The 19,173-nt window shown below is 49.1% G+C and overlaps 1 non-coding gene across 1 annotated transcript; it reads left to right on the top strand.

The window, feature by feature from the left end:
* Nucleotides 1–18,014: 18,014 nt before the first annotated feature.
* Trnav-cac (transfer RNA valine (anticodon CAC)) lies at nt 18,015–18,087 on the top strand. Its single transcript has one exon. It is a non-coding gene; the product is annotated as a tRNA-Val (tRNA).
* Nucleotides 18,088–19,173: the final 1,086 nt, after the last annotated feature.

The raw sequence follows: 19,173 nt of genomic DNA, 5'->3' as shown, positions 1-19,173 counted from the left end.
AGGAGGTGAGCACGCGTCCTGGGGAATGTCTGCTGATGGCTGTGGAGCAGGAGGTGAAATTAGTGGGGTGTGGAGTGGCAGGAAACTGTTAGGCCTGGAAGGGACTTTCTCTTGAAATAAGGACTTTTCTCCACTTACACTAGGAACAGACCGGACGCCAGGGGTCCGAGGGGCCCCCAGTGCCTCTGCTGCCCACCGGCAGGCTTGACACCAGAAGGCTGTGCATCTGACCCTGGCCTCCACAGGCCCAGGCTGCTGTCCAACAGTCCCCTCTCCACGCGCACCTTATCACCGTGAGCTGGCGCACTGTTCACAGGGCAGGCGGGTTCGAGGGCACTCTGGAGTGCGGACCTGTGTGCCCAGCACATGCACCACGAGGAGGAGAGCTGTTTTCCTCTGACTCTGAAGTCAGGCGCACACAGACGGGCTGTGACGCACCCAGCGGCCGTCGAAGGGCGTAGCTCTGGGGCAGCCCGAGTGGTCTCTCGGTGAAGCAGGTCGAAGGACGCGGGGGAAGCGGGACAGAGCTGCTCCCAGCTCCGCATCCTTTTTCATCTCTACTGGAAATTGGACGAACTCAATTTCATTCTCCTTTCCTCTTTTTCTATTTATATTTCTAAGATCCTGAGCGGAGTCTTTCATCTGGAAATGCATAGACTCACCCCCTTAAAATGCATGGCAGGAGATCTGAATATCCATTTTGGCAGATGTTCCTAAAATTCCCCATTCTGTGCTATTTGAATTCTTCTACAATAAGTTCAAAGAAGTTTCACAATCTGCAGATCTCTTATGAGCCTACAACTTCTCTGCAGGTTTGAAGCCTTGTGTTTATTAAATGATTACAGAGCTGGCATGAGACAGAAGGGGAAGAGGGTCTAAATCTTGTAACAGAAACCCAGGAATCTTGTTGGATGTGGAATATTTTTGAACTAATTATTAGCATGTGCCAGCCGTGGGGTGAATCCCCAGCACTGCAAAACAGCCCCCCAGGTCTGCTCCCCCCTGCAGGGCAGGTCACTAGCTCTGTCACAGCCCTGCCTGTGGAAGACAGAGCTGCAGGAGAGACACAGAGACACAGGGGGCACTGGAGGGAAGCCTGAGAGGCGTGTCCAGATGTGTTAAGAGTCATTCAGTGGTTGGAAGACCACTGAACAGAGAGGTTGAGCGTGCTTTGACTTCCTGAAGAATCATCCATCCTACCTGAGTGAACCTGGGGTTCTACGTGGCTATGAGTTTTCTTTAACTGCAAAACTATCAACTTCGTTATTAAAGATTATTTGATCTCGTATGAACGTTCAGTCATCTCATCTTTTTAGAACAATCTTGTTTTGGGGTAAGTTGTTAATACTGTCAAAGAATGTTAACTCATATCTCAAAACATTGCAGACTGTTTGAATTGCAAATGATGAGTTCCAGAAATATCTAACAATGAATAGCCCCTTTCTTTCAATGGCCCCTTTTGTATTTCTGACACTTAAACCATTAGCTTCCTAGAATCCCAAAGCCTGCTCTCCCCAGAACCCCAGTGCTGTGGTTGCCAGTGCTTGGCAAGCGGCACAACTCATCCGCTTTTAAGACTGACTTGTGTTGTGCAGCGTGGGTGGACGGAAGGTGGGGTGCCGATCACGTGGGAGAGTGGGCCGCTCTTTGGCTTCATCGAATCCCCATTTCATCTGAGGCTTGGTGGAAAACGCGAAGCTGGCTTTCAGATGTCAGTGCAGCCATCCGCTGTCAAGGGACCCAGAAGAGAAAGTGACGATTCACTTAAAAGAAGAGCGAGTATTTGGATTTCAGGATATTTGCTTTAGATTGTTATAAAATCATTTGAGAATAATTTTCTTTTTTTTTTTTGTAACTATTGAGTAGGTGGATTTTAACTTTCAGACTCATTAAAAGAGTATAGTAATTTTAAACTAAGTTCACTCCTAAATTCTGATGTCTTTTGTGTCGACACCAACATGCACTGTATAAATAAACGTCTGTGGTTGATAACAGACCTGGAGCTTGACTCCAGAGCCCTGATTTGGAGGGATGTGGAGAATCAAGAGCTGGGAGCATGACATGAAGAACAAGAACAGGTCCTTGTCTTACGTGACCTCTTACACAATGGGGCGCACGAAATAATTACGAGACTTCTACAGCTGCAAAAATATTAGTCGAATGAACACTTTTCGTTAAATGGACAAGGACCTCATTTGTATGCTGGACAGAAAACTTATGAATTGATAAATGGAAGTTTCAACTCGTAAACAAAGTTAGTGTTTAGTTGTCAGCGTGTTTGGGAATCTCTGTGGACATGTGGCTTCGTAGGGCCTGGGGCAGGAGTGGCTCAAACCTCCATCAGGACAGTGGCAATCTGCACATTCGCCACCCGGTGACCGGGAGCTCGTGACCAAGAGCACCGCTACTGAGAACCTACTGAATTTCAACATTTATAGATTTTCCTTTTTCAAGTCTCTAGGGAAATATTTTTTCCAGGTGTAGGAGAAGTAGACAGAAAGAAAGGAAGGAAGAGAGAGAGACAGAGAGAGAGAGAGAAAAGAGAGAAAGAAAGAGAAAAGAAAAAAGAAAAGAAAAGAAAAGAAAGGAGGGACGGTGGGAGAGAGGGAGGGAAGGAGGGAAGAAAGAAAGAAAAGTAGTAATTTTTCTGGGTTCTGTTATTAAAAGCCAGTCATGGAAGGCCCGGCCGGAGCTGCGAGGGAAGCTGCAGAGGCAAGCGGAGGAACAGTTCCTGCAGGGACCAGGTCGGGCTGCACCCCGTTCTCTTCTCAAGCGCAGCATCTGCAGCACCCACAGTGCGGGAGACGTGCCGTCTGAGAGTGTGTTTCCGGTTGTGACTGACACACAGCTAACCGTCCACTCTCCGCCGTCCCCTCCACCCTAGCTCTGCTGACCCCTCTTCTATTCCCAACTTCTACGAGGTCAAGATTTTAAGATTCTAGGGATGAATGAGACCATGCAAGACTTACCTCACTGGCTTACTTCCCTTAACTAGTGTTCCCGGCTTCTTCATGTTGCCACAGATGACAGGAGTTCACCCCTCTTTAGGGCGAATTGAGTCCACTCTGAAAAGCACGCCAGGCTGCTCTTTCTGGCCACAGTGTGGTGGCCTCCACCCTCAGTACGTCCGAGACCTGGAGGATGCTCGCCACGTGTGCAGACCCTGGCGCTGGCTGAGGTGAGGACGCAGCCCCGGGAGAGGGAATGGCTGGCGGGCCCACCCTGCTCAGCAGCTTCTCAGCCAGATGCCGGACGATGGCGCCGCCAGAGCACAGCCATCCCACCCCACGAAGATGGCAGGGTTCCGATGTCCAGCCGCTGGACTAGGGTGAGCGCTGGGAAGGACGCTGCCAGGAGGGCCAGCTCTGGGGGTTCTTCACCTGGGCCGACTCTGAGCCACGTGCCCTGAGCTGAAGCCCTGGAGACGGGGAGGCTCCCAGGAAGCAGCAAAGCTGCGGGTGCCGCAGGGTGCCATGGAGACTCTGCAGCCCGGTGAACCAGTTCTTAGGAGGCAGGTGAGACCAGGGGAACGGTTGTCTGAGGACGCCCCACACCCAGAGGCAAGGGGAGCCTGCACAGGTCTCAGCCTCAGTCATCCCTGGGGAGTCTCGCCGTCTGCCAGAGCAGAGCGTGACTTCTTCCAGGAAAAGAAGACGCACGCGCGCTCGCACGCACACACGTGTACACACGCGCACACACGCCGTGAACCCGGCAACACACTGGTGTGCTGCTCAGCCTCCCTTCAGTCAGTGACAAGACACTGTACATGAAGATGGTCCCCTGACAGTGTGACGAAGCTGGACCTTTTGTTTTTAGGAAGTGCGTGATCTTGATAAAACATGAACAATGCTACCAGGCCAGGTCCCCTCCGAGACCTGTGCTCAAACTGTCACACACCTGGAAACAGAATCGAGAGCACAGAAGAGTCACATTGCATGACACGTTCAAATTTGCTTTGTGAAAAATGGGTAGGGAGTTAAAATCTTAAACCCTCAATGTATTCAATTAATCAAATGAAGATCTGAGCATATATAACAACCTCAACAGACATGGGACAGGATTCCCTATACCACTGATCCCAGAAAAAGTAAAAACCTCAGCAAAGTACCCCCGAAAGGACTCTGCCGAATGGAAGGCGTCTGCATAGAGGCTACAGCCAGGGCCGCCTCCTGGTGACTCCCTGACCCTCCCCAGGCCTGGCGTGGCTGCTTTTGCACGACACTGTCGTGTGGCACTGATAGGGAAGGAGCAGTAAGAGCAGTCAGCGTTGCAGAGTCTACGGGGAAATGACACGACTGCTAACGCAGATCAAAAGCGTCTCCAAGCGAGTGCCTAGGAATGGCCCCTGAACCCGGGCCACACAGCGAACCCACTCACCTGCCCCTGCTGGCCGTCAGTACCCCGAGGACACAAGGGGAGCCATCCCCAGAGCAGGCGAAGTCCGTGTCTGAAAAGGATCCATCAGAAAGCTCACCAACACTCTGCACTGGAAGCTTCAAAGGTTTCCGAGAAAAAATTTAAAACCTACGTGAAAGAAACCGCGTTCTGTTTTCATGGACGGGAAGGTGAAATATTGCTAATATGCCAATTTTATTCATATTGATACAGGGAGAGTGAATTTATTCCCTGCCCCAATCTCAGCAGCATTTTCCCCCCAGTGGAATCTGGTAAGTTGATGCTACAATTCATGAGGAAATTCAAAGGACGTAAAATGAAAAAAAAAAGATTCTGCAAAAGAGAAGCAGAAGAATATTTATATTTATCTTTATAGTAGCATTTTATTCTGTTCTTAATATACTTGCACCAGACTTTCAGAATATTATTTAAAATATGTACTTCAAATCCACGCATACACATATGGGCTGCCCCTTCTGATGCCGAAGGTATCCACGGAGTGTGAGTGACGAGGGCCAAGCTGCTGTGGCTCTTTGGTTACTTCTGAGCCAACCAGGAGTGGAGCAGCACGCTGCTTTCTCTTCCGTATCACAGACATTTCCATGTCAAACTCGGAGCCCCTGACCTACAATACAATTTTTTACTTCATGATAATACAAAGGAATACTCACACCATCATTATGCTTTTCACTTTCAATACAGTGTTCAACAAATTTCGTGGGAAACTCAGCTTGATGATAAAATTTTCTCTGTGTTAGATGATGCTGCCGACTCTAGGTAAGTGTCCAGACGTGTTTAAGGGAGGCTAGCCTAAGCTGTGCGTGTGGGTTTCCATCACTGTGACAAAGACCGAGGTGAATCAGCTTAAGAAGAGGACAGGTTTGCTTCCAGGCCTGGGTCTGTGGGCACTTTCCGCAGTGCTCTTGGGCCTGTGGTGAGCAGCACACCCCTTGAGCAGAGGAGCCGAGCAGGGCGGCCCACTGCCTGAGGAGCAGAAGGGGCAGGGGAGGCCCTGGGGTGCCCAGCCCTGCAGGCGCACCCTCGTGTCTCAGGCCCCCAGCAGGCCTGTCTCCGGGGGTACACGTGCAACAGCACCCTGCTGGGGACCACGCCTTTAGCACTGGGACTTACGGGGATGCTCCAGATCCAACCCTCAGCAGCTTGACGCTCTGTAGTTGGGTGTATCAAACGGGTTTTGACTGATGGTAGTTTGGGTTTGTAGCGGGTTCAGGGAAGACGCCCCTGGCAACCAAGGAGCACCTGTGAGCAATTATTTATTTTATCTCTGGCCTATCTGTTCCGTTTTGCTTCCTCTCTGATTTAGGAACATTTTGCTGCATTCTCTACTTAACCACCTGTTATTTCAATCTCTAGTCTGTGGACAACAAGTCCCTTTAGTGTTGAGGGTACCTTCCCACCCCATGCAAGTGCCCGGAACCACAAAGAGCAACAAACCCTGTATGTATTGATTTTGTCTATACCTGCACGCCCACAATGAAGTGTAACATAAATCAGGCACAGCCATTAATAGTTAACTGTAATTAATTAATTAACAGTAATTAATAATAAAATAGAATCATTGATTTAAAATGCTGTGATAGAAGTCATTGGAATGTGGAGCCTTTCCTTCTCTCTCTCAAGTCCAGCGTTGGGGTTTGGGTTGTAGCTGGTGGTGAGCACCTGCCTGTCAGGCAGGACCGGGGTTCCACCCTCAGCAACGCAGCTGCACAAGCATCGCTTGGCTTTTGAGGCCATGAGTTCTCCACTCCAACACCACTCCTGACTTCGCCCCGCGCCCAGCTGTGTCCCGTGGGGCCCCAGAGTCTTCTGTCCCGCCAGGTTTTGTGCTTGGTGCAGAGCCTGCCCCGCACACCAGAACACGGCTCCATGGGTGTGCTCTCCTCATCCCACGGCCTTCAGCAGCAGACCCGGCCGCTCTGGTCCAGCCGCGGGTCAGAACATATTCTGCCTGGTGTCCACACATGGATCCCCTGTCCTTCCACCTTCGTGAGGCACTCTGCACACTGTGACCAGGGCTGTGACCTTCGCAGCTGGCATGGCTTCTTTTTCCTTCCTCGTGATTTAATGGCCAGCAGATGTGTTCCTACCCTGGTTCTCAGCCACTTCAGCATACGACCTTTCTTCCTGATTTGTGGCTTTTCTTTCCCATTCAGTCAAGAACTTCCACCTTTTCTCTGAGTAGAAGCACTTCCCATCCCCAGGATGGCCACTCTGGCACTGTGGCACCGTGGCCAGGACACAGGATTTCTGGAGCAGGAGCCCAGAGACTCAGGGACAGCTCACCTGACAGCTGACGTGCAACTGGACAGCAGGCGGGGAGCTGGGGATGAGGATGCACTGACCACAGCTGGAGGTGTGGACGGGCCAGCGCGGGACCTTGCCCCCCAGCTCAGCAGCAGGCAGCATGAAATGCAGTCACATGCAGAGAACGCTTCCTTTACTGTTTTGGGATCATGGTTGAACCCAGGCAAGCAAAGCCGTGAAAATGAAAAGGAGCTCACTCACGGGGTCTAGTGCACTGAAGGTGCAGCCTGGGAAGGTGCCTGGCATCCCGAAGAAGACCAGCGAGGAACAAGCAGGACGAGGCTCAAGCACAGAGCAGCACAGGGACGTAGAGGCACGGGTTCGTCCAGAAGCCCCAGAAATGAACCGAGCGGGGAGCGGCAGGAAGGCGCCGAGCGAAGGCTCCTTAGGGAAGGCACGTCCGTCAGGCCAGCGGGACGCCATCCAAACGCCAAGCAAGTCCCTACAAAGACAATCATGGCTGTGCCGCCAGACTGAACCCAAGGGAAAGTTCACAAGCAGAGGGGAAGGGTCACCTTACGTCCAGGGACAGGCAGTGAGCTTGCTGTGACTTCGCAGGAGAAGCAGCAGCAGCCGGAGAGAGGGTGTGAGAGCGCGGTGACAAACCACAGTCCACCAGGTCCTGACCAGCAGGCCCTCAGTGCCGCCTGCCGTGCTGCCCAACGTGGCCTGTGGCTGCAGGCAGCTCCCATCAGCCCCCAGCTGGCCACTGGGAGTGGGCGTCCATCTACCTCTGACATCTGTGGAGGGGCCAGAGACCCGGGACGCCCAGCACCACCAAGGAGCATTCAGAGGTGGCGGGGCCCAGCTTCTGAGGACCTGCAGGCGGTGGTGACAGGGACAGGAAGCTGCTGGGGAGAAGCAGGCTCGCAGCAGTGGGCAGAGCAGTCAGGAAGGGCGGTGCACAGCAGCGGGCGTGGCTTGATTTTGTTGTTTAGAAAAGCAGCAAAGGCAACACAGTGGACGGCAGGTCACGCATCAGCAGAGGCTGTGGACCACAGGACGTGGCATCTGAACAAATGAGTCTGGACGTGGACCTCAAACCCAGCACAGAACCAGCTCAGAACAAACCAGACCTCGACGTAAACAGCAGCCCTGTGAGGCTTCAGCAGAAGACAGGAGAACATGGACGTGTGGAGAGCCATCTCCCACCCTGCAGGGTGACACCCCTCGCCATCCAGGGGGAAAGACTCCGTCCCCCAGACTTCCCAGAGTTGAGATTTCCTACTGAGACAGTACAAACCAAGCCACAGACAGAAACATCTTCTAAAGGTATTTTTGACTAGTATCAAATTAAAAAAAGAAAAACTCTTAAGAACCTTAACCCAAGGAACATACTAGAAGACATGCTAGAAGGGATTCCTTCTGTGTATGGAGATACTATAGAAAACACGATTTTAAAAGTCAGGGCACCGAGGCACTTACAGGCATAGTATCCTAACTCTGTGACACTCCTCGGGGAGCGCGAGGAGCAGAGCTCAGGACTGAGGTCGCGGGCTGTAGAACGGCAGCCCCACTCAGCAGGGAAGGCCGTGTGTGGGGCAGCTGGAGAGCCAGCTATCGCCAAGGGGATGGAAAGAGCCAGTCGTTTTGGAAAGCAGAGTGGTTTCTTACAAAGCTCAATATATTTTACCATGAAATCCAGAATTATGCTCCTTGGTACTTACTCAAAGGCCTCGAGAACTTCCGTCCACACGGAGGCCTGCCCCGGAGGTCTGTAGAGATTCTGCTCACCATCCCCACAACTTGAAAGCAGCCACACTGGCCTGCACGTAGCGTATGGGCGGCTGCATCACACTGCCTTCACAGCAGAGGTGACTCAAGACCAAGACTCCAGCCATGAGGAGACAAGGAGGCGCCTTAGCTACACCTTGCTAAGCCACCATGGCAACAGGCGGCTGTCTAGAGAGGCGGCATCGCACACTCTGCACAACGCTCAGCTAAGGAGACAGCAAGGAGATCAGTGGCCACCACGTCTGAGGGCAGGACAAGACGGAGAGGGCAAGAGTGAGTGCTAGCGTAGCAGTGGGCTCTGAGTCACGTGTTACCAGACTCATCCACAGAAGGAAACGCTCCGTCTGGCGGTAGAAACGGGCCAGGTTGAGCAGGAGAAGCCTGGGTAATCCCGAGCCTCCAACTCAGTTTTGCCTTGAGACTGAAACTGCTCTAAAAACGAAGTTTATTAAAAAACATGACCAGTCCAAACTCAGGCAGACTGGAGAAACAGGAGATGGCATCTCTCCAGTGCTAAGACGACGGGACGCCCGCGGGCAAGCAGTCTTCCTGAGGGGCCAGGTTCCTGCACAACAGGGACCTTGTGGGCAAGACACTGGAGAGGCATTGAGCCTGAGATGTGCCTCTCCTCCGAAGCCTGTGGCTCATGTACTAGGGCAGTGAGCCCAGGGACTGCTCTCCCAATGCCCAGCCAGCATCCGCTTAGTTCGTGAGCAGAAAGTAAGGCCACTGGCCTTCAGCATGGCCATCTGTGTGTTGGTTAGTATCCACCATCTTTCCACCATCCACTCACCCCTCTCTCCCTACACGCCTGCCCCACCACCCACCTCTCCTCTGTGCTACTCTAACTTCTTAGCTTGCAATCAAGACAGCATTTCTGACTCTATGATCTCTGGGATTCACTCTAAATCTGGAAATCTACATGCCCTGACGACCTCGCGAGCCTGCAGCTCATGAAGGTGTTTTTAGAGAACAGTGTGTGTGTGCAATGTGCAGTGTACCAACAGACATGCTAGAAGGGATTCCTTCTGTGTACGGAAATAATATAGAGGAAAGGTACTTCTAGAAAGGAGTAAAAGACCGTGGAAAAGACAGGAAGCTGAAACTTGTAAATGAATATATACCAGAGATTGATGTACAGAAATAATGCTGTTTTATGAATGAATTTAAAAATATATGTGGAAGTAAAATAAATAACAATAATAACATGAAATTTGTTGGGAGGGTAAAATGTGTTAAAGTATACTACATTTCCATTTTTATTAGGGAAGTGGTAAAAGTACCGATTTTATTACATTGCAATTAACTAAGAATGTATGTTATAAACTCTAGGAGAATGACTAAAATAAGTTCAAGATAAATGTTTACTTAAGGAGTGATGGGAAGCAAAACTATAATTAAAAATCTGGTTAATCAAAAAAAGAAAAGAAAAATAAATAACAGAAATAGAAGATAATTGACAACTATAGATGCATCAGTTATACTGAACGTTAACATGCTGAATGCTCCAAGTGAAGTGTGAAGTTGTCAGAGCAGGTTAAATAATAAGCCTAAATCTGTTTATCCATGAGAGACAGACTATTAACGTAAACATACAGGAAGGTCAAGTTAGAACGATGAGAGAAGATACCACACACAAAAAGGAACCCAGGAAATGTCATAGAACTGAGTTAGCGTCAGGCAGAACAGAGTTCAAGGGATGAAGAATCTGTAGAGATGAGAGACATTTCAAAACATAATAACGTGCTTTATTCTAAGTACAAATATCACATTGAATTCAGTGATGTAGTTTGAAAATAAGTACAAGAAACACTGACGTAGAAGAATCCAAAGCTGCAGGCGTAAGGGTTGACACGACCCCTTAAGTGTGAAGCACATGAGGACAAATCTGAGGCTTGGCGGAGGATGCTGAGGCTCTGCCCACACGCCCAGAGCTCCGCCCACATCCCCAGAGCTCCGCCCACATCCCCAGCGCACTGACTGTGTCCAGCAACGGCAGAACCAGGCTGTCTTCAGGCCCCTGAGAACAGTCACCAGCATCGTCCATCAAGCCATCCTTAAATGCCAGCACGTGGAATCGCTGAGGGCACCATGCTTCCCAGAGCGGGTCAGGCTGGAGATCGGGAACAAGAGGCCGTTCCCCAACAGATGAGAAGCTTAACAATGCACTTCTAATAAGTCCTGATTAAAAATCAAAAGAAAAATACAGAAAACTTAAATGAAACAGTAAAATTTCAAACCATCAATGTGTACGAATGAAAGTAGACTAATGTGCAGAGACATTTATGACTTCAAGTAGTTAGAATAGATAAAAGGAACTCTGGAAGCAGGAGGGACAGCCTACTGCAGGAGTCCAGAATGACAGCAAGAAAACAGAAGCGCGGAAAATGAAGAAAGAAGGGGTGGGGCACGGATCAAGGAGACAGACGGCCAGGTCTACCTCTGCCCACCCCATGGCATGCAATCTGCTTGATTTTCAAGTAGCGTCTTGTGAGAGCGGGAGAAGCATTACTCAGGACAGAGCAAGACGCCACACATGAACTGAAAGTAGAACTAGCTAGCATACGTGTGTTTAGAGAGAAATGTGGGTATGGAAATATTGACATGTATGTGAATGAACACACATGAGTGCATATGTGTGGGCGTGCGTGTGCGTGTGCATGTGTGTGCGTATGGATATATATATACATATAGTGTGTGCACATGTGTGTGTGCAGTGCATGTGTGTGTGCACATGTGTGTGTCCCATGTGCCAGGCAATGTCTGGGCACTTTTCAAGTAGGAAACCGTGCCTGCAGTCATAGAATCCAGAGGAGTGGAATCCAACTTTTAAACTCTGCAGTGCCTCTCCTGGATATGGTCCCTTCTCCACTCACATTGCCTCTTCGACCACATGTCCTACCTCTAATTTTGTGACTGGACGATTGAGACTTTTTTCTTCTTAGTTATGTATACTATTCTATTACATAAAAAATGTACTGCATGAAAATGATCTGTTTCAAACTTATTAATTTATGCTTTAAGAGAAGAGAATAATAATATCTTTATTATAATAACAATAATAATATCTTTGCATAACCTTAATATTGTGGTGCTAACACATTATTTCATCTCCATCTGTCTATTGTCTATCAATATCTGTCATTTATCACTTATTTATCAGACACTTATCAATCATTTATCTGTTCTTATTGATTGAATGAGAAAAATTTGGTTATATGCAACTAATTGTAATTTAAAGGACCTTTGATTAAAATACAATTATCTTTGATCCAAAGTAGAATATTTTCTGAGTAATTAAAAAAGTATACTGTCATAAATCATCCATATCCTGGCAGTTTTTATTTGACACTACCGCTGTAAGTACTCTATCTCCATTGTCTGAACTAATGGGGAAATTAACTGATGGACACAAATTGAATAGTCATCGACAACAGGTAAACCCTGCACAGCCCTGAAGGTTAGTGAGGTCCACAGAGCAACAGCCTTCATGTCCTTTCCCACAAAGACCTAAAACTGTCACTCAGAGGATGAAATGCAACAATTCTGAGTTCCATCCTCAGTTGAACATTTTAAATTCCCCTTTGGTAAGCAATATCCCATGGGTCACGGCATGGTTGAATACAGATAGAGAATGTCAATTATAATTTTGTTCATCTTCCAAAAGATCAAGCTTGAGGTTAATAGAATCACAGGAAATAATGAAGGAGAATTTCCAGATACATTTTATTAAGGAAACAGGACTTCTTAAAATTCAATTATATATGCTGTCAATACGGAAGTTTAACTCAGTTATAACGATTTGCCAAAATTGTGCATAATAAATCACCTCAGAGTTCCAAATTCACTGTGGCATTATTCTGAAATCTGCCTACATTAAAAATTACCTGTGAAAACAAATCCCTATTCTTTAGTCTGATATCAGTTTTTTTAGAATATGTCAATCAATTTTTTGCAAGGTACGTGCTAGCTCATTGTGAGTTTTAATGACCCACTAGTAAAACCTGTCGAGTTCTTTTGTTTCTTTTCTCTCGTTCCAGGTGCACAGAAGGCGGCTGGACTCAGTCAGTGGGCTCCCACCCTCACATTTTATGCACTTGTTTTTCCTGGATCTTTTCCACTTCCTTCCCCCCGCTGGCGGCTCTTCCTTGGTGCAAGGTTATTCTTGCTCTCCACCCCCAAGGCTGTCAGTCAGAGCACGATGGTTGCTGGAAAGCCACCAGCTCTCTCTCACTCCACTCCAGTGCTGAGCTTCTCGCCGTCCTGCCTGTTGAGATTCTGACGGGAGGGCCTTTGCCTCCCCTGGCCTGGCTGGGCTTCTCGAGCAGGAGTTAGTGAGAGAACACGCTTCCGTCAAGAGAGCCTGCTGAGCCCCTGTGGCGTGGTCCCCTGTGCTCAGGCAGATGGTGACACAGTCTTTCCTGCAGCCTGAATCGCGTGTCCCCGTGTGTCTCACTCCCAGGTGCTGAGGCTCCTGACGGGCACTGCCTCTGGGCTCTGGCCGGGCGCTCTGCAGCGTTGGCAGATACCCATGGCTGGCCGGTCTCTTCCCCAAGGCGCAGGGAGACAGGATCCTGTGCGCCTGCCTGGTGTGCCTGTGGATCCCGCCACACTCCTGCTGTGACTGGGGCGCAGAAGGCTCCTCCTGGCCTGCATTTCCAGCCCTGTGGAACATGGCAGCCCTGAGTGTGGGTGATTGTCTTGCAGGGTGGCATTTGGCTCAAGGCTGAAGTGAGCAGCCTCTGAACTCACTGCGTCCACACACCTAGCACCTTCCTTCTCTGCAGAGCTGAGAACGCTGCATTTTTGACAAAGAATTGCAATAATAATGAAAAATAATTTCCCCTCACAATTTTTGGTAATTGCAGTTTGTACCAATTATGCTTTTATTTTATTCCTAAACGCCTTAATGAAAGAAACATGCAAAGCATCAACAGCTATGGAACAATAAACCTGTGTCGATGTCTTGGGAAATTTATTTTATTATAGGCTTATTATAAAAATAAATATGTTTTTGTAACTATAGACTTTGAAACTCTCAGGCTTCCCTGGGTAAAATTTTAAAAAATGGATTATTTAAAAGGAGCAATTTTATTTAAAGTCCTTCTTTAAAAATCGGCTTCCCTCCTGATATTTCACTCTAAGTGTTAATCTTTTACGAATGCACATTTTAAAACCCATGTTGAGTGATTAATCACTATTTTCTTCTTTCCTCACAATGACTTCCCAGGTGGAGTTCACCTCCAGAAGCCTCCTCGGCCTCCTGCAGTTGGCTCCCCCCAGGGCTGCCGCTTGCCTCCCGGGGCAGTCCCTCCTGGGTGTCCCCACGATTCCCCAGTGGATGAATGGAGAAGCCCAGCGGTCTCCAAGCTGTGAGACCCGATCCCCGCCTGCTGGGTGGCTGATTGCTACAGTGAAGCCGGCGTCAGGTACATACACGCACACAAGCGTGCACTGCCAGCGTTGGTACGACGCACCTGTGAAGAGGTGCCACGCTAGCACAGAGCACGTGCACGTTGATCACCAGCGGACCTTCACACGCCGCCCTTCAGCAGAAAGCAGACCGACCTCAGAAACACTGTGGAAGTGGTGGCTTGACGAGCCACCTTCCTGGGCCATGTCACCTTCCGTGCACAAGTGACCCCAGTTGAAATCCTCACCATGGTGCGTCTGGTCCCCGGCCTGCTGGTCTGGGGTCCTGGGTACCGTGTGGAGGATGCCCACCCCACCCAAGGGTGCTGGCACCTGAGGCCAGCAGGAAAGAGCTAGCCCTGGGCACTGCAGGATGGAGGCCCTCAGGGGAGAGTGGCCGCTGCCCTGTGCACGCTCTCCTCATGTCCGGGCTTCCTCTGTGGTCCAGGTCTTACTAAGATCTCACTGAGGCTACTCAGCAGGCAGGCTAATAGGGCTGAGGATTTCACCGAAGAGCTTGGGAAGAAATGTTGGAATCCAAATTAATGATTCTATGTTGGTGGAAAAATATGAGAGAAAGGCATGCAGACAGAACTTGGTGCCTGCAGAGAGAACTTGGTGCCTGCAGGGAGAACTTGGTGCCTGCAGGGAGAACTTGGTGCCTGCAGAGAGAACTTGGTGCCTGCAGGGAGAACTTGGTGCCTGCAGGGAGAACTTGGTGCATGCCCGAGAGCCTTTCGAACCTGATCACCTCAAAAATTCAGTGTAGCATCAGAATAGACCCCCAGGCAGGGCTGCTGTTTCTACTTCAGGCTTCAGCACGTGCTCTCGTTACGGAGGTGAGCTCCGCAGACGTCACAGACAGGCACTAAGCCTAAGCCGCCTTTAAACCAGTTCCTTCGGGGAAATCATGAAAGTACAGAATTAAAACACTTGGCTCGTCTGTGGGGTAATTTAGCACCTCGTAACTGCACTGTGTTCTACTTTTAGAGAGGGACCAGGTGTTCCTTCCTGGCTGGCACAGGAGGACAGACAGGCACTGCACTTCCGGGAGGAGTTTGTCAATACCTCACACGGCAGGAGGACGCCTTGAGCCCTTCCCACCTGCAGGCCTCCTCCTGCCTGGGGGTCACTCCTGGGACAGCCCTGCCTGCTGCAGGCCACAGGAAGGGCCACAGGCCTCCTGAAGTCTGCCTGGTGTTCCATTGCTAGGATCCCTTGGTTAACTGTGGTCTCGCTCTCACTGCCAAGCCCACCTCTTCTCCTTCCAATATTTATCCAGTAAATTAGGGAATATGATCATTCTGTGCATCGAGGGACTGTGGCAATTCCAAACCAACACCTGAAAGTGGAAAGTGCAGCCTTTTTGGACTAGCTTGTGAATCGGAATTAATTTGGGTTTCTAATTGAATGTAAGAACTGCAAGATATAAAAATCTTAAAACATCCAGCTTCATTTTGCCAAATTTGCTGGCTGTGTTGGTGGTGGGATATTTTACTATGAAGCAAGGGGTAGGCGTGTGGTGGTTTTCCTTTAGTACCTGTATCTGGAGAAGCATTTTAGTCAAAAGGAAAAGACAGCTTTTTCTCTTCTTTTTTCTCAGCTCAGAAGAAATCTCTGTATACGTTGTATTTATAAATATTTAATTGATAAAAAATGAGATATTTGAAAGGTTCCCAGGGTGATATGATACACACATGAATTGTGCAAGGGTGTGCAAATGAAATCAGTTAACACATTTCTCAATGTCCACACTGTACTTGAGAACCTGTGAGCAACATCTGCCTGTCCCTCCTGCCTCCTCCAGCCTCTGGGTATCACTGTTCTGCTCTGCTTCCATGATGCGGTGTTTGTCCTTCTGTGCCTGGATAATTTCAATTAACATAGTATCCTCCACATTTCTGTCACAAATGGCAGGATTCCCTTATTTTTTATGGCTGTATGATATTCCATTTTGTGAGTACGCATGTGTGTGTGTTTAAATGTAAACTGTGGAGCCAAAGGTGGAGATTGCTAATATCTTGATATACCAAACAAAATGTCATCCATGTTCAGGAGACCACAATGGAATCCTGCCCATTTCACTTTCACAATCAGGATGGAGTCGACTCAGCGGCTTTGCTCCAGACCTGGCCAAGGCTGCTGCAGGAAGCTTTCCTGGGGGAGCAGATCTCAGGAGCAAGCAGTGAGTCAGAGAAATGGAAACCATTTGTGCAATCTGAAAATGCCTTTGCCTTGCAGGTGTTGTTGAGTGGCATCTTTTGCCAAACAGAAAACTTCTCCCAGAGAGTTTATTTATTTGTGTTGGATCTGGTTTGAACATTTTGTCTAGGATTGACAGTGGCTAAACGTGGGAGGGTTAGTTTGTTAGAAGCTCAAGCCTCCATATCTGAAGTCAAACTTCAATGCAGGTGTTTGAAGAAAAATGTAAAAATAGCTCACTGAGTATTGCAAATCTAAATCCGTGAGTGGAGTAGCCAACCCAAGCTTGCTTTCTTTGCTAAATGCTTTCTAAGTTGTGGCTTATACTTCAGACATCCGCACTGTGCTAAGTTGCACACGAAGCTACTCAGCTGAAAGGTGCGTTTGGTGCAGTGACTGAACAGAACCCTGGCTGACAGGAGAGTGGCGTCTGCAGTTTAGCTCTGGTGGTGGAGACAGAAACGCCAAAATCAAATAGAGATCTTGTGGAAGTAATAAGCAAGAATTCCAAAAGGAAAGAGAAGGCACCCCAAAATAGAGAAATGGAGACCCGTTTCTCAAAAGGTCTGGAGAGGGGAAAGTCCCCAGAGCCAGCGAGGACCGCATCAAGGCCTCCGGGAGACAGGAACTGGCCTGGAGTCCAGAAGGTGTCTCTCCAAGACTGGAGGGTTCTGAGACCTGTGGATTTCCAACACGAATATGAGAAACGGTGATTCTTTATTATTGAAGGTTATGTTATGCAGATTCATTAGGTAGAACATTAAATGAGGACCCAACATAAGCCAGCACTGAGCTATTTCAGCAGTGTTCTGGAATGTCCTCCTTGGTAAGTTTTAATCCATCATCACTGGTGAAGTTTCCCCAGATATTGTCACATAATCCCCATTAACACTCTGTCATAAATTAAAACTTAATTAAAATACAGGATCATGTTTAATTCCTTGTTTGTTTTCTTAAATTCCTCGCTATTGATTAATAGACAACAGAGCATAACATTTGCATTTTAATCGACTTCCTTGCTCTTAAGAATCATCTGCGTTTCTCGCCTTGGTATGTGTTCACACACAATAACTGGATCCCGATTCTGCTCCTGGGTACCTGGATTCCGTGATGGCTTTATCTTGTAATTTCTCACTGAACTGAGGAAATATTTACAAAGGCTTTCTCTGCTAAATGTTCTTTTAAATTATTGCTTATACGTCAGAGATGGGCACTGTACTAAGTTGCAAGATCCACGGCTCTGCCATTCAATATTTACTCAGTGGGGGGCACAGAGACACCAGCAGGGTGCCACAACCCGCTCTGTGGTTTGGTGGGCTCGCTGCTTTCCACAATGGGATCCTTTCATTTGATGATACGCATGCAAAATCGAAAGGGCGTCAGCACAAATGACCGTGGGAGGTTCTCTCGTCCCAGCCTCGTCTGCAGGGCAGACGGAGCCTCCTTTGCTAAGGGGAACCAGCTCTGTCCTGTGTCAGCCCCACCACCTCCAGAGGTGCACCCAGCTAGCCTGCGGGACACAGGGACTCCCGACAGCTTCTCAAAGGCCTTCAGGAATCTGGAACATAGTCCTCGAACAATTCTATAAAGAGATATTTTCTCATGTGATTTTAAAACATCAGACTTGTACTTTATGCAGGTATAAAATGAATTCATGCCAAAGATTTCATCGAACTGGTTAACTGAGGCGGGAACAGGTGAGGTGCTAAATCTATGAAAGGCCATGGGGGAGCAGGCAAAGAGAGTGACCTCTTAGGAGACAAATATCAGGATGAGCCCCCTGAATTAAACACAAGCTGGCTCGTGAGAACCGGGGAACCTTGCCTCCTGGGCCGGCTTCCTTGGGATGAGCATCATTTATGTCTCTTCCTGAAGAAAATAAGTTGTACGTGAATCTCTCCCTACTAAATTGGAAATAGCACATTCAATTAAAGGAAAATCAGGCTGGGGGTGTAGCTCAGTTGGTAGAGTTCTTGCCTCACAAGCACAAGGCCCTGGGTTCAATCCCCAGCACCACCAAAAAAAAAAAAAAAAAATCAAAGGAAAATCAGTCAAAGGTCCACACTCAATGCCTCTAAATGTTCATGTAATTTTGCTGTTTCGCTGTTTGATGCTGGAGATTGGACCAAGAGAAGCTTTACTACAGCCCAGTCCTCTTTGGTTTTTAATTTTGAGACAAGGCCTCACTAAATTGTTTCAACCAGCCTTGAACTTGTGATCCTCCTGCCTCAGCCTCCTGAGCTGCTGGAATTACAGGTGTGCCCACTGTGCCCGCCAGGCAAACTACTAGACAAAGCATTTTGACAAATATAAATAACGCATGTTAGATGACCTGGGGCTCAAGGAGGAGTGGCCCCTGGAAGGCCGGACAAAATTCCCACCACCTGGTAGACAGAGGCCAGTACCTCCTCAAGGTCCTGGTTTTTAAAATGAAAATGTAGAAATTACATGTTTTTGGAAAAACACGTTTTTAATTTATAAAGTAAGGCACAGACCACATCAGCATGCCTCTCGGCCCAGTGTCCCTGTCTCAAGCCGCGCAGGACGGAGGCGCCCTGGGAGGCTGCATCCCCCTTTCCCTGGGCCGACCGGCCACCACGGTCTGCTTCCTGGGTGTGTCCTGACTGTCCCAAGGCAGAGTGTTTGCTCTCAGCCACAGGCAGGGTCCCCGCCCAGAAGCCGGAGCCCTGGCGCTCCCGTTAGAGAGACGGAGGCCTCTGGTCTCTGGTCTTCTAGGAGACGTGGTTCCCACGGCTGCAGGGGAATCCTGGCTTCTCTTGGGAGAGGCGAGGGAGTGGACTTCCAGGACCAGGGGACCCTGCAGAGTGCTCATTCCGAGGGGAGAGCAGTGCTGGGGGACACCATCCCGCAGCCCCTGCAGCTGGGCCCGAACGCTGGGACGGCATCCCCGGCCAGGGAAGGGGTGAGAGACCAGGCTGTGCCACCCGCCCCTCTCCCAGCGAGACGCAAGAGAAAGCTTGACATCCCCAGGGCGTCCAGCCTGTGAGACCACCAGCCCCTTCCCAAGTCCTGGGGACACCCACCACCGTCGTGAAGGCCTAGCCCTCGGCTGGCCCTGAGCGCTTGTCCTCCGCGGACACAGCG

Source organism: Sciurus carolinensis, chromosome 4 (genome assembly GCF_902686445.1).
Source record: "Sciurus carolinensis chromosome 4, mSciCar1.2, whole genome shotgun sequence".
Taxonomy (NCBI): domain Eukaryota; kingdom Metazoa; phylum Chordata; class Mammalia; order Rodentia; family Sciuridae; genus Sciurus; species Sciurus carolinensis.
The sequence above is the reverse complement of the archived record's forward strand: the minus strand, read 5'-3'. Positions and strand labels throughout refer to the sequence as shown.